Source organism: Lipotes vexillifer, unplaced genomic scaffold, assembly GCF_000442215.2.
Source record: "Lipotes vexillifer unplaced genomic scaffold, Lipotes_vexillifer_v1.1 scaffold306, whole genome shotgun sequence".
Taxonomy (NCBI): domain Eukaryota; kingdom Metazoa; phylum Chordata; class Mammalia; order Artiodactyla; family Lipotidae; genus Lipotes; species Lipotes vexillifer.
The window spans coordinates 3700677-3713630 of NW_006789814.1; the positions used below are offsets into that span (position 1 = coordinate 3700677).

General features: G+C 42.3%; 1 protein-coding gene across 1 annotated transcript in view; it reads left to right on the plus strand.

Moving 5' to 3' along the window:
* GRIN2A (glutamate ionotropic receptor NMDA type subunit 2A) overlaps positions 1-12954 on the plus strand; it is a 378152-nt gene that overhangs the window by 337449 nt on the left and 27749 nt on the right. The window lies entirely within an intron of this gene.

A 12954-nucleotide genomic window follows, 5' to 3' on the forward strand; every position in this document is an offset into this window, starting at 1 on the left:
AGCAGGAATTCATAGGTCCTCTCTGTAGAGCAGTGGTTCTCAGTGCGGGGCGGTGATTTTGCCCCCCAGGGGATATTTGGCTGTGTTTGGAGATATTTTTGATTGTCATGACAGGGAGGCTATTTGATACCGGCATCCGTGGGTAGAGGCCAGGGGTGAGGGTTGCTGGCAAACATGCTACAATGCCCAGGACAGCCCCCCACATCTCAAAACACAGAATTATCTGACCCCAAACGTTAATAGTATCAGGGTTAAAAAAACTCTGCTCTAGAGCAGTGACATTATGTAACAAGGCTACAATAAGTCCCAATCTCTATTTGCCAAATTCTAAATTTCAAAGGAAGGATTCCTGATGCATTTTGGGTCAAGCACTCTTTCTTGGACCCATCAGGAGTGAATAAGGGGTGGGGTTACGTTGTACTAACACAACAGCTCCAACTATTATCCTATGGAGGAGTGAAGGCGAGCCAATCTCTATAAAGGGAACAGTGAGCAGAAATCCCATGGGTCTCTTCTACAGTCCACCTCTGGGCTGCCTGTCATGCAGAAAAAGACTGTTTCCACCCTCGTGGGGCTTACAGTCTAATGGGATGATGGTACTTCTCTACTCATAGTTGGTGATCTCACCGCAGCCCATTGTTCCCTAGCGTGGTTTTTAGAATCCTCTCATGGCATGCTAGTTACCCTTGGACTTGCCAAAACTGAGACAGGTAAAGCAAAGGCAGCAGGGATGGCAGGTGAGCCCTTACAACTTGAGTAAGCGTGAGTAGGCAACAAAAGCTCAGGGCATAGGGCAGAAGCTGCCTTCAAGAACGGTGGAAGCTATATTCGGGAGATGGTGCCAGGACAGGCTACGCCTGTCTAGAGCTGGTAGAGGACAGTCTGGCAACCACCATGGCCAAATACGGTATTGAAAGGGGCAGAGGTTAGTGCCTGTGGTTGGTGTGAATTTGAACAAAGTGCATAATGCCTTACAGTCTCTACTCCCAGAATTAAACCCTGGATTCTCACAGTGCCATCAAGAAATCTAAGTGTGTTTTATGTTTCTCTCCCAAATGAAAGCATCTGATTCTTTGAATTCCCTATAGGGCATTTGTACCTTCCTCAGATCAAGAGCCGTGTTCTCTGTTGTGTCATAGTGATTTGTGGCTGTGTTGCTCAGCTGTTGCTGTGAAATCTTGGAGGTATACGACAATAGCATCTGTTTTGCTCGTGGGAGCACAGGTTGAGTGGAGAAGCTCTGCCTCAGGCCGTGGTGGCTCCCCTGATGCTGCAAGACCATGGGTCGTCTCTGTGGTCTCTGTTCCACCTATGTTTATTCTGGGTCTCAGGCTGAAGGGGCAGCACCTACCTGGGAAAAGCTCTTCCCTTGGCTGATGGAGGCAAAGGAAAAAACACCTACCTGCACGTGCACATTTCAAGTCTCTGATTTGTCAGATCCACGTCAGCTAACACCCTTCTGTCCAAAGTAAGTCCTATGGCCAAGCCCAAAGTATACTCTGGAGGTATACTCTGCCTCATGTGGGAGGAGTTTGGGAGTTAGATGACAAGGCATGTGGACACAGAGAGGAGTGAAGCACCCCTCCACCACAGTGCTTGACTAAGCACCTCCACGTGGGGTGCAATTCTCGGCAAACGAGAGTCTTGTTTCCAGCAGTAACCACTACAAAATCTTGAGCATGACAGGTAACTGGTCAATGAAGGATTGAATGGATAAATACATGCATGGATGAATGGTTGGTGTCAGGATGCATTTCATTTGACAGGAAACTTTTAAATATGATGGGTAGCTGTCAAATAGTCAGTTCTAACTCTACTCCTACCTACCACTGCTATCACTCTTGCAGCATCTATTATGAAATAGCAACATATTTGGGGAATAGAATATGCCAGTCACCATACCGGATGCATTACATGTGTTCTTTAATTTAATATTCGTTAACAACTTTATGAAGTTAAATATTGCTTATACTCATTTTACAGAGGAGGAAACTTCAGCTCAGCGGACTTGTGAGTCCCCTAGTGAGTAAGTGGCAGTCTCTACTTAAGGGGCCTTACTCTGGACTGGGGTCAATCATGTAAGACTCCTGTTTCATTCAGTTCTCTAGGATGTCCATCAAAGTTGGCTAATCAGATGCTTGAGATATATAGATACCTTAGGAAAAAGTAATTTAGTGTATGTGTGAACAATATCTATTGTCGCATTTACAAATGCTTCTGTGAAAGGGGAAATTTTTCTTAGCCTCAGTTTACTCATCTTCAACTGAATGCAGAAATATTTACCTGATAAGGTTGTCACGAACACAAAATGAGAGGTTCTATGTAAAGAGCTAGCTAAGTACAGCCACCTGGAAATAGAAATGGTTCAATCAATGCTAGCTGTTGCCATCGTCACCCCCAGCGCTATCAACGCCATCATCACCCTGCTCCCCCCTCCCCCTCCCCCTCCTCATCGTTGTTGTCTATCCACAAATCCAGCATTCAGCACAGCCCGGTTAGCATCGTGGTTTTGATAATATGGTCAAGTTAGCATCATGGAAGTGCGGTGCTGAACAGAAAATGTCCTCTTTGTGGCAAATAAAAAAAAATAAAAAGTAAAGGCATCCAGATAAGCCAAAGGTGTGTTCTTTGTACGAGCAGAGCATCCAGATTCTTAGAGATCTTTTCTGTCCCGACTAGTGGCTTTCCTGGTCAGACTCTCTGGGCTGGGAAATGTATCTTCACAGCTTCATCTTTAGAGACCACCTGGGGGCAAAGACATTGGAGAGAAAATGACGTTGCTCCAGGGGATGTCTTAAGATAATCTTCTCGCAAAGTGTGTCCAGTACTGAATGTCTCTCTAGGAGTAAATACATGAATTAACACATCTGCATAAATATTTCACTTATCTCATGCAGCATCAGCAGGATTAATTATGCTTTGAAATTAGACCTGGAAAGAGCACAGTGCTGAGCCGTCCCCAATTATTATTCATCCTCTGGAATGGAGTGTTTATCTCTTGTTATAGAGTAGCTTCGGTGGACGATTACAAGTCTAATGAGTGTCAAAAGTATAAAAAATTTTCCTAATGAGCTGTCTAAATATAACCTTTGAATGGAGTGTTTGATTATTGTGAAACCTCTTACGTGAAGCCTGCCAGGCATTTCCCTAGGAAACAGGCTACTGATTTCCCTTAAGAGACGCACAGGATCCTAGTAAGGCCTTTCCTGTCTAACTGTCGTGTTCTTTCTGAAACAGTGAAGTGCACCATGGGGACACTCAAAGGTACTTTTCAGCATTGATCATCAATACCCAACGTTTACTGAGAAACACACGTGCCCAGGCACTGATGTTCCAAGAAGGCGATCTCATGGTCTTTTCCTTCTTTCTTTCAAGGAGCTTACAGTCCAGTTGGTTGCCAATGTATGAAACTAAAATATCTAATCTCAAAGTATGAACATATTTGTAATAATGCATATATATCTATGAGTTAATATATACTATATATTGTTTATATATATACATACCTATATATACTCTTTGGTATCTTGGGTAGGTGAGAGAATGCTCAAGGAGAAATATGAGATATATCAGCTTTTTTTTTGATGGAAGAATGAAAAGACAGAATAAGTCATAAAGAAAACAAGTAAGATCTAGACACAGATAAGAATAGGCCAGAGTTCACAAAGCCCCATTCATTAACTTATCCAGCAACCAGCAAGTAGCTAGTGGGTCCCTGTTATCACCCTGGCACCTAAAAGCTGACAGCTGAGTGAGAACATAAAGAATGAGTAAGTCTGATACCTAAAAAAAATGGCATTTCTGGTTTCAAAGGGGAGGTTGAACAGGAGATCTCTTAGGCCCCAGCAATCTCATGGATTTCGTAATTTTTTTATGTGATTCTGGGATTTGAAGAGTCAGAAGGAAGATCATAGAGGTTAAAGCACTTTCGATGTATAGAGGCCAGCAAAAAGATATTAAGGAGAACAAGATGATATAATAATATTATTCAGAAGCAAGTGATGCTGAGAAAATAGAAGGAAACCATTGATTTTTTAAAATTTATTTATTTTTGGCTGCACTGGGTTTTCGTTGCTTCGCACAAGCTTTCTCTAGTTGCGGCGAACGGGGGCTACTCTTCGTTGCGGTGCACCGGCTTCTCATTGTGGTGGCTTCTCTTGCTGCGGAGCACGGGCTCTAGGCTCACGGGCTTCAGTAATTGTGGCACACAGACTCAGTAGTTGTGGCGCACGGGCTTAGTTGCTCTGGGGCATGTGGGATCTTCCCAGACCAGGGATCGAAGCCGTGTCCCTTGCATTGGAAGGTGGATTCTTAACCACTGTGCCACCAGTGAAGCCCTATCATATACTTCTATAAATTATTTATATGGTGTATTCCATTGCACTTATGTTTAGGTATATATGATATCATATGTAAATATTTGAAAGATATGACACATGTATCTCTTGTATTCATATTGTATTCTAGGGTAACCAATTCAACCTATTTTGCTGGGACTCTCCCAGTTTTAAAACTAGCTAGTGACCCCAATTATATCATATTTGGGCATATATGATAAATATCATATATGAAATGTTTTCAAGATTCCATCTATATCATTTCAGTTGGATAGGTGCATTGTGTTCCCTTTGTCCCTTTTGTACTGCAACTTTGCAAGCAATCGCTTTAAAGACTCATTCAAATTGATAACAAATCAGAAAGGACCACACCCTCTGCTCTTTTGTCAATAAGGAACCTTGCAGCAATAGACTCTAGAGCTTTGGAAAGCACTGCGCCAGGATAAGATGCTCACAGGTCTTGGTGTGGGGCAGTGCTGGGGGGGTGGTAGTCAGTGGAGAATCCCCCTCCCTGCTTCCGGGTGGGTCAGTGTTAGTGTTCCTGATTCCTTTATTTGTTGGCGGCTCTTCCGCTGAAGCGCGCAGGATGGCTTTTGATGGTGAGAGACCCCGTGCTGCCAGCCAGAGTCGAGGGTGTTTGTGCGATTGCACAAGTTCTTTGTGTATCTAATTAGGATTCTCATAAATTGCTCTGAGCCACTGGATGGGTTGCTAACATCCTCAGCACTGTCCTCGTCCAGCTTGCCAGCTTAATATTTTGGGCCAACATCCGAGTCTCAGGGAGAGCTGGACACACCCCTGCAGCCTGTGTGGTGAGGCACCCACGCTTCCACTCTGAGGATGGGCACATCTCTGTGTGGCTTTTGCAGCCTGTCTTCTTAGGGCTGGCTTAGGAAAGGTGTGGTGTGTGGATTGAGGAAATCACTGAAGGCCACCTCACTCCTAAATATTTTCCCGGCTCAGCTACCTACAGTATTTGAAATTCCACCATTTGGAATTTTTTTCAGGTAAGCGTGGATTTTTCCATGCAACCCCCTTTAAAAATGGAGTCCCTTCTTACATCTTCTCCTGAACCCATTTCCTACTCTGATATCTGACCCATCCTTTAGCCCATGTACTCCATTTCCTTAAAGACTACAGCTCTAGATATGCTTATGAACTATAAACTCCTTTAGCTCCATGCTTACAGCATTCTTGTGGCATTTAGCAAACCAACACAAAAAAGGGGTGCAATGGAAGGTTCTGCAGCTTCCTAGCTGCACGGCCAATCTGTTTCTCTGAGTGCCAGGTTCCTCATCTTTAAATTGGAGTTGTTTAAGGATTGAGTGTGAGAACAAACATAAGGAAACTAGTCTGGTGCTTGGCACACACTAGACACCTACTCCTTGCTGCCCTCTCCACGTCCCCTGTCCCCTGCCATGCCCCGCACTGTCAGTCCCTGGAGGGCACACTCTTTCACGTCCATTCTTGTTGCCCTTTCGTTTCCCCTAGGAGTCATTCCTGAGCTTCACACTTAGTGGGTGCTCAAATAAAACTCCGTGGATGAATGAATAAATGAATGAATGGATTTGAAAACACCACAGATATACTTTTGGGGGGCTTATTTCATTAATTAAATATCTTCTCTGATGAAGGGGATGTTTTTTTCTTTGGGAAGGACATCAGGTGTCTCTAGGGAAGAGACCCAAAGAGGTAATCACTAAATCACTGTTCAGTCTGACAATCTTCCCAAACCTCTGACCCCCATATTCACTATAAGACAGGCAAGTTCTTCTGTTGTCTAATTTGTGTGCTATAGTAGGCAAATATCTCTGTTTTACTTTTTCATTTTTAACGCAATTTTTCTGGGAGAGATAATCAGCAAGATTATATATCCCCTGGCTTTTAGAACCGGAGTGGGTCATAAATCATTGGTGAGTTTGTGGTTTGTAATCAAGGAGGTGAATGAGAGAAGGAGTGTTTTCCTTAGGGTTTGGCAAACTATGACCACGTCTCCAATCCAGCCACTGCCTGTTTTTGAAAGTAAAGCTTTATTGAAACACAGCCACATCTATTCATTCAGGTATTGTCTGTGGCTGCTTTCACTACCATGGCAGAGTTGAGTTGTTGCAACAGAGCTATAGGACCTGCAGAGCCCCAAATATTTACTATCTAGCCCTTTACAGAAAAAGTATGATGACCCTGGTCTTAGACTGTCTGGAGAAAGACAAGAAAGGCAGAGAAGACTTGAAATCGTAGGTTCTTCCGAGGGAAGGGGAAAGATTTAGATGGAAAAAGGAAGAAAGAAGGGGCAGATAGGAAAGAGGGACAGGGAATACGAGGGGAAGAAGGGAAAGAAGAGCAGGAATAAAATGATAAAGGGATAAAGGAGAAAAGAATGGTCCAAAAGGAAGGACAGAGGAAGAGATAGGAAAAAGAGGAGGAGGAAAAGGAGAGATGAGAGGGCAAAGAAAGGCAGGATGGGGAGAGGAGAGACCAGAGAGAGAGGTGTGCTGGGACTAGTCAGGCAATATTCAGCCTGGGCATCTAGAGCAGGCTGGTTTGTTCATCTGAGCCATTAGCCATATTGAAGATGACACTGAACAAGCCTGGCAGCCGTCTGCTACCCCTTCTCAGCTCCTTGGTGGAGCTGGGCACATACCCCCGGCTGACTCACTCCTGCCTCAGAGAAGTCTAATCTGTCTCCCGCTGGCCTCCCCTGCCATCAGTTCTTCATGACATAGGTCCCTGTGTCCTCAGATGACTCAGCAACACCCTATGTCAACCAGTAGCCTTGGACCATTTAAAGAGATAAACGCCAAAATAAGGATGGGGGGGGATCTGTGGGAGAGGAGGTGCCGAGAATCTGGGAACTTACTTGGAGGGGGAAGAGACAGTTTTCCATGACTCTAAATGGAAGTCATTCAAAGCTACCATTATCATTGTTATGTTATTTTTATGGACGTTTATAACGACAGGTAACACAGAGGGATAACTATGGGTCATAAAATAATCTGTCTTTATATGTATTAATTTCATACAGTCCTCACGGTGATTCAATGACCTGAGTTATGATTACGACTCCCTGTCTACAGGTTGAGGAAACTGAGTCACAGGAAGGTTAAGTAATGTGTCAAGCTAGTATGTGGCCAGTCTGACCTGGGCAAGCAGGCTCCAGGGCCTTCGTTTGAACCATTATGCTGTATTGCTTCTCCTTTATCTCCTATAACCCTCCCAGACATCTCATAAGGCAGGCGTTACCACCTGGGAAGGGGCAAAGCTGTGATTTAAACACAGGTGCGTCAGCATCCAGCCTCTGTTCCTTCCTCTTTCACTGAAGGAACAGCATGGTTCGCCTTTAGGTGATACTGGGCAAAATAACTTGGCGACAGGGGTTGAGGGTGGGAGAGAAAGTGACCTATGTTTTTTCCATCTTTCCACGGAGAAGGAGACTTGTCCATGCCCCAGGCACTGGCACCATGGGAAAAGGCTCAGCCTAATTTTTGAGATCATTCAACCCTGGCAGTTTGGGGAAAACTCAGGATCCAGAAGCAAGAGATGAGAAGGAATGAAACAAGGACAGGATGTAATTAAGAGGAGTCAGATGTTTGGCCCCGATACAGGCTTGCAGAGCAGCCTCTCCAGGTTCACAAGGACTGCCTTGGTTGCTGGTATTGCTTGCTCCCCACAGAGATCCTCGGAGCTGCATAATCCCCAGCATTTCAGAAAGTTGTTGTTCCTTGCTAAACGTATTTTAATCAAATTGAGACTTCAAAGGTGGAAATCGCAGTTTGGGCTGAGCAAGGCTACTCTGTAAATCACAAACTTTGTAATCAAGTTAGCAAAGGCCAGGGACCATAGACAAAGCCCCCCAGTTTATTCACACATTTGCTCATTCATTCATTCATTCTCCCTCTAGACATTCATCAACAAAGAATAACTGAGCAGCTTCCGAGCTCCAGGTGGTGGGACATAAAAATGATTAAAGGCTTTGGCTCTGTTGCCTTCACAGTTACCTTACTTATAAAGATGCTTTTGGCACTTCTGTGTTCATCAGACTCACTTGGGGAGCCTGTTGAAAGTACAGATACCTAATTTTTCACCCCACAGGGCATTTTTACATCTTTTCTGGGTGATTCTAATACACGATAAGACTTAAGAACCACTCTTTAGAATAACAGTATTTAGCATTTAGAAGCCTCTTATTCTCTGATTAGCAAGTACTGGATATCAATGTCAGTGGCCAATAGACCCCACCCATTTGGAGTCTATGAAGTTGGATGTTGGCCCTGTGTTTTATTCATCCTCCTTCTCTCAGGTCTCTTACTTGAGTTTCCATATCCAGAGACCTTGGTGATTGTGAAAACCCAAGGAAGAAATGGTGTGGAGCTGTGTCAGCCTGCACGCTGACCACAAAAAGGAACATAGGAGATACTGGGTGAGACTGTTAACAGAAGTAGTCAAATAGGCTTGAATGTTTCTCATTCAGAAAGGAACAAAATAGACATGAAAGTGTTTGTTGCTTCCAAAGATTTCATTGTCATGTATTGACCATAATAACAGCATTAAAAAAAAAGCAGGCAAGACTGAAAGACCCACATTTGGGCAGAAAATGAGCCAGTGTTTCTATTGATTAAATTAGATCTGGAACCAGGTTTGGATTGGATGGTTGTCCTGATTCCTTACACATGCAGATGTGGTCTTATTGCAAACCACCAGGGACATGTGGCCGGAAACCATTACTGATGAGTTGACTGAGTCTAATTTTTTCCTATGGATTTCATTAATGCTCCCACTCTATGTGAGTGACTTTTACATGCACCCAAACCTCATTTATACACAAAATAGCAGCTTTGATGATATATACCCAAAGGCGGTGATGATTAAAATGAACATTTTGATGCCCAGCGACTAAGTCACTTTGAGCCTCCTATGACCTAAAAACAAAGTCCAGGGCAAACTACTCATTCGGAAATAAAATGTTTTCAAAGGAAGAAATGTGTCAATCCTAAGCATAAAGTAGCAATAAAGGACTTAAGTGCTTCCTCACTGGCCTGTGACCAGATGGTGCCATAGAAATTAGACTTGTTTATCTCCCTCCTAATTTTAACTAGAGACATATTTGGAATAATAATGGAAGGGCACTTACTGAAGAAACAGATAAAATCCATAAATATCCTGGAGAGCCATTGACTCTCCCTCTCTGTTAAAGCTCCGAGGGTTTTCATTTGTGTAAGTTCACAGTGAATTTCCCGATAGGTTTCTTGAGATCCAGAGTTGCAGTGTTTATTATCAATCTGACACCAGGATTAGAACAAGGTCAGCGGTGCCATATTCCTGCCTGACAAGCAGTGAATCAGTCAAACCAGGGAAAGTCAAATGTTGAGAGAACCATCAAAGGTGAAATAAGACATAATGAATGGTTTGCTGGTAAGTCAAACACTGATGTCACAGACCCTTATGTAGGATTTACGGGATGGATAAGCAATGACCTCAAATCCCTCTCAGTCTACATTTTTTAAAATAAATTTATTTATTTTTGGCTGCGTTGGATCTTTGTTGCTGCACGCGGGCTTTCTCTAGTTGTGGCGAGCAGGGGCTGCTCTTCCTTGTGGTGCGCGGGCTTCTCATTGCAGTGGCTTCTCTTGTTGCAGAGCACAGGCTCTAGGCGCTTGGGCTTCAGTAGTTGTGGCATGCAGGCTCAGTAGTTTTGGTGCACGGGCTTTGTTGCTCTGAGGCATGTGCGATCTTCTTGGACCAGGGATCGAAGCCGTGTCCCCTGCATTGGCAGGCAGATTCTTAACCACTGCGCCACGAGGGAAGTCCCAGTCTACATTTTTTTAAACACTTTAATTTGGAAAGGCAGTATAATATACATATAAAATCACCCCAACCTACTACCTTAACATAACTGTTTTCAATTTATATATTACCTTCTGAACCTTGTTACTTACAGACGCATTTCTTTAAATAAGTATAATTATTGGTTATATACACTTTTATGTTCTACTGTTTTCATTTACCAGTATATTTTAAACATTTTTGCATGGCGTTACATAATCTGGTCCTCACAGTTATTTTAATTTTTGACTAAAATACCATAATCATTATTAAGCCATAATTCATTACATTATTTTCCTTATGTTAAACACTTCATTTTTTTCCTAATGTAGATAATGCTGGAATGAACATCTTTCTGCCCATTGTTTTTCTCTCTTGAATTGTTTATTTGTAACAATCTCTTAGATGTAGATTTTGAAGGGTTAATGGCTGTAAACATCTCTAGAAGCCTCACTCTATAGTCTCATATTAATGCCCCAAAGGTTTGTCTCCATTGAAAAGTGCTTCTAATAATGAATCAATGGACCAATTTTAGAATAACCTAGCAGCATCGAGTGTTACCATTTGTTTTGATATTTTAGGAGGTGCAGTGTTGCCTTAATTTGAATTCCTTCAAATACTGGTGAAAATGGGGGAAAAAAGTGAGTTGTCTTTTCATCTTTTGGGGGCATTTAACTATTTTTACATACAAATTTTAGTGGACATTTTGTATATCCTGGTAATTTATTACAACTTTGGTGGTACCATTTCACACACAAAAAAATCATAAATGTAGCAGCTTGGCATGCAGTTAAGAACAAAGGCTTTGGGTTCAGATATAAGAAGTGACCTATGACCTTGGGAAATTTACTTACCCTTTTTTTTTTTTTTTTTTGCGGTACGCGGGCCTCCCACTGCTGTGGCCTCTAACCCATTGTGGAGCACAGGCTCCGGACGTGTAGGCCCAGTGGCCATGGCTCACGGGCCCACCCACTCCGCTTCATGTGGAATCCTCCCGGACCGGGGCACAAACCCGCGTCCCCTGCATCGGCAGGCGGACTCTCAACCACTGCGCCACCAGGGAAGCCTTACTTATCCTCTTTAAGGGCCAGTTTCCTCCTCTTTCAATTGGGGATTGTAAAGGCACCAATCTCACCAAGTTAAATAGTATAATTGGTATATACCCATCAAACAGTAGGTACCCAATAAATATCATAGATTATAACAATGATTAAATTGGGATTTATTCTTGTTCATATATATATTATTTTTTAATCATCTTATTTCCATTTTTGATTGCTTAAATCACGATCCTGCAAATTATGGCCCACATTAGCCCATTGCCTGTCTTTGTAAATAAAGTTTTATTGGAACACATCCCATCCATTCATGCACTTTGTGTTTTTATGGCTGCTTTCGAGCTGCAAGGTCAGAGCTGAGTAGTTGTGACAGACACTATATGGCTCGTAAAGCTGAAAATATTTACTAATTAGCCCTTTACAGAAAAAGATTGCTGACCTCTGGCTTAAATTATAAAAGTAAAACATGTCTTGTTAAATAATTCCAATAATATGGAAGAATTTAACATAGCTCATGCCCCTTCATCCTTTAGACATTTTTCTTTGTTAAAAAAAAAGTTCATGTTTCTTTAAAAATGAGGTTTTTCTTTTCTGTTTAGAAAGTCAGCTTCCTTCTACTTTCTTGTTATTCCGTCTTTTGACCCCCAGAGTGGAAGAACACCTTAGACCTCTACTATGCCACTCTTCTTTTTCCCCTTCTGTGGACTGTAATATACAGTCAACCTTGGTATCAGTGGGGACTGGTTCCTTTGGTTCCCTCAGATACCAAAATCCACAGATGTTCAAGTCCCTTATATAAATGGAGTAGTATTTGCATATAACTTATGCACATTCTCCCACATACTTTAAATCATCTCTAGGTTACTTTTAATACCTTATACTATGTAAATGCTATGTTAATAGTTGTAAATACAATGTAAATGCTATGTAAATAGTTGTGGCTGCACTGCAAATCAAAGTTTTTCTTTTTGGAACTTCTTGGAATTTTTTTCTGAAAAACTTTCAATTTGTGGCTGGTTGAATCCGGGGATGCAGAACCCATGGATACAGAGGGCTGACTGTACATTCATTATATTGCACAGATCTCAGTGCCCAGTTAAATTTTTGTATATCTGTGTAACTGCCACCCAGATTGAGACCTAGAACATGACCAGCACCCCAGAAAGGTCCTTCGTGGCCTCTTACAGCCAGTATCGCTCCCTAACCGCCATTCTGCCCTCCATGGTCATGGGTAGGTTTTGCCTTCTTTTTAACTTTAAATAAATGGTGGAATCATACAACATATATTCACTTGTGTCTTTTATGACATGGATCCGTATTACTGCATTACTAATTATAGCTTACTGTTTTTTTCATTACTACATGGTATTCCATTGTACAAATACACTGTAATTTATTTATGCACTTGCTATTGATAGACATTTGTGTTATTTCTCATTTTTGTCTTCTTTGAACATACTTGCACATATTTTTGGTGCATGTAGGCACTTAATTGTTGGGGAATACACCAGCGAATGACACTGCTGGGCCATAGGATGTGCGTATACTCCACTTCAGTAGATGCTTGTACGGTTTTCAGAGGAAGCACAGCCAGTTTACATCCCCACCAGCAGTGCATGTGGCTCCCCTAATTTATTTTTTTGTTGTTCTTTAATTTTTCGAATTTAATTTTTATTTTCTATTGGAGTATAGTTGATTTACAATGTTGTGTTAGTTTCAGGTGTACAGCAAAGCGGTTC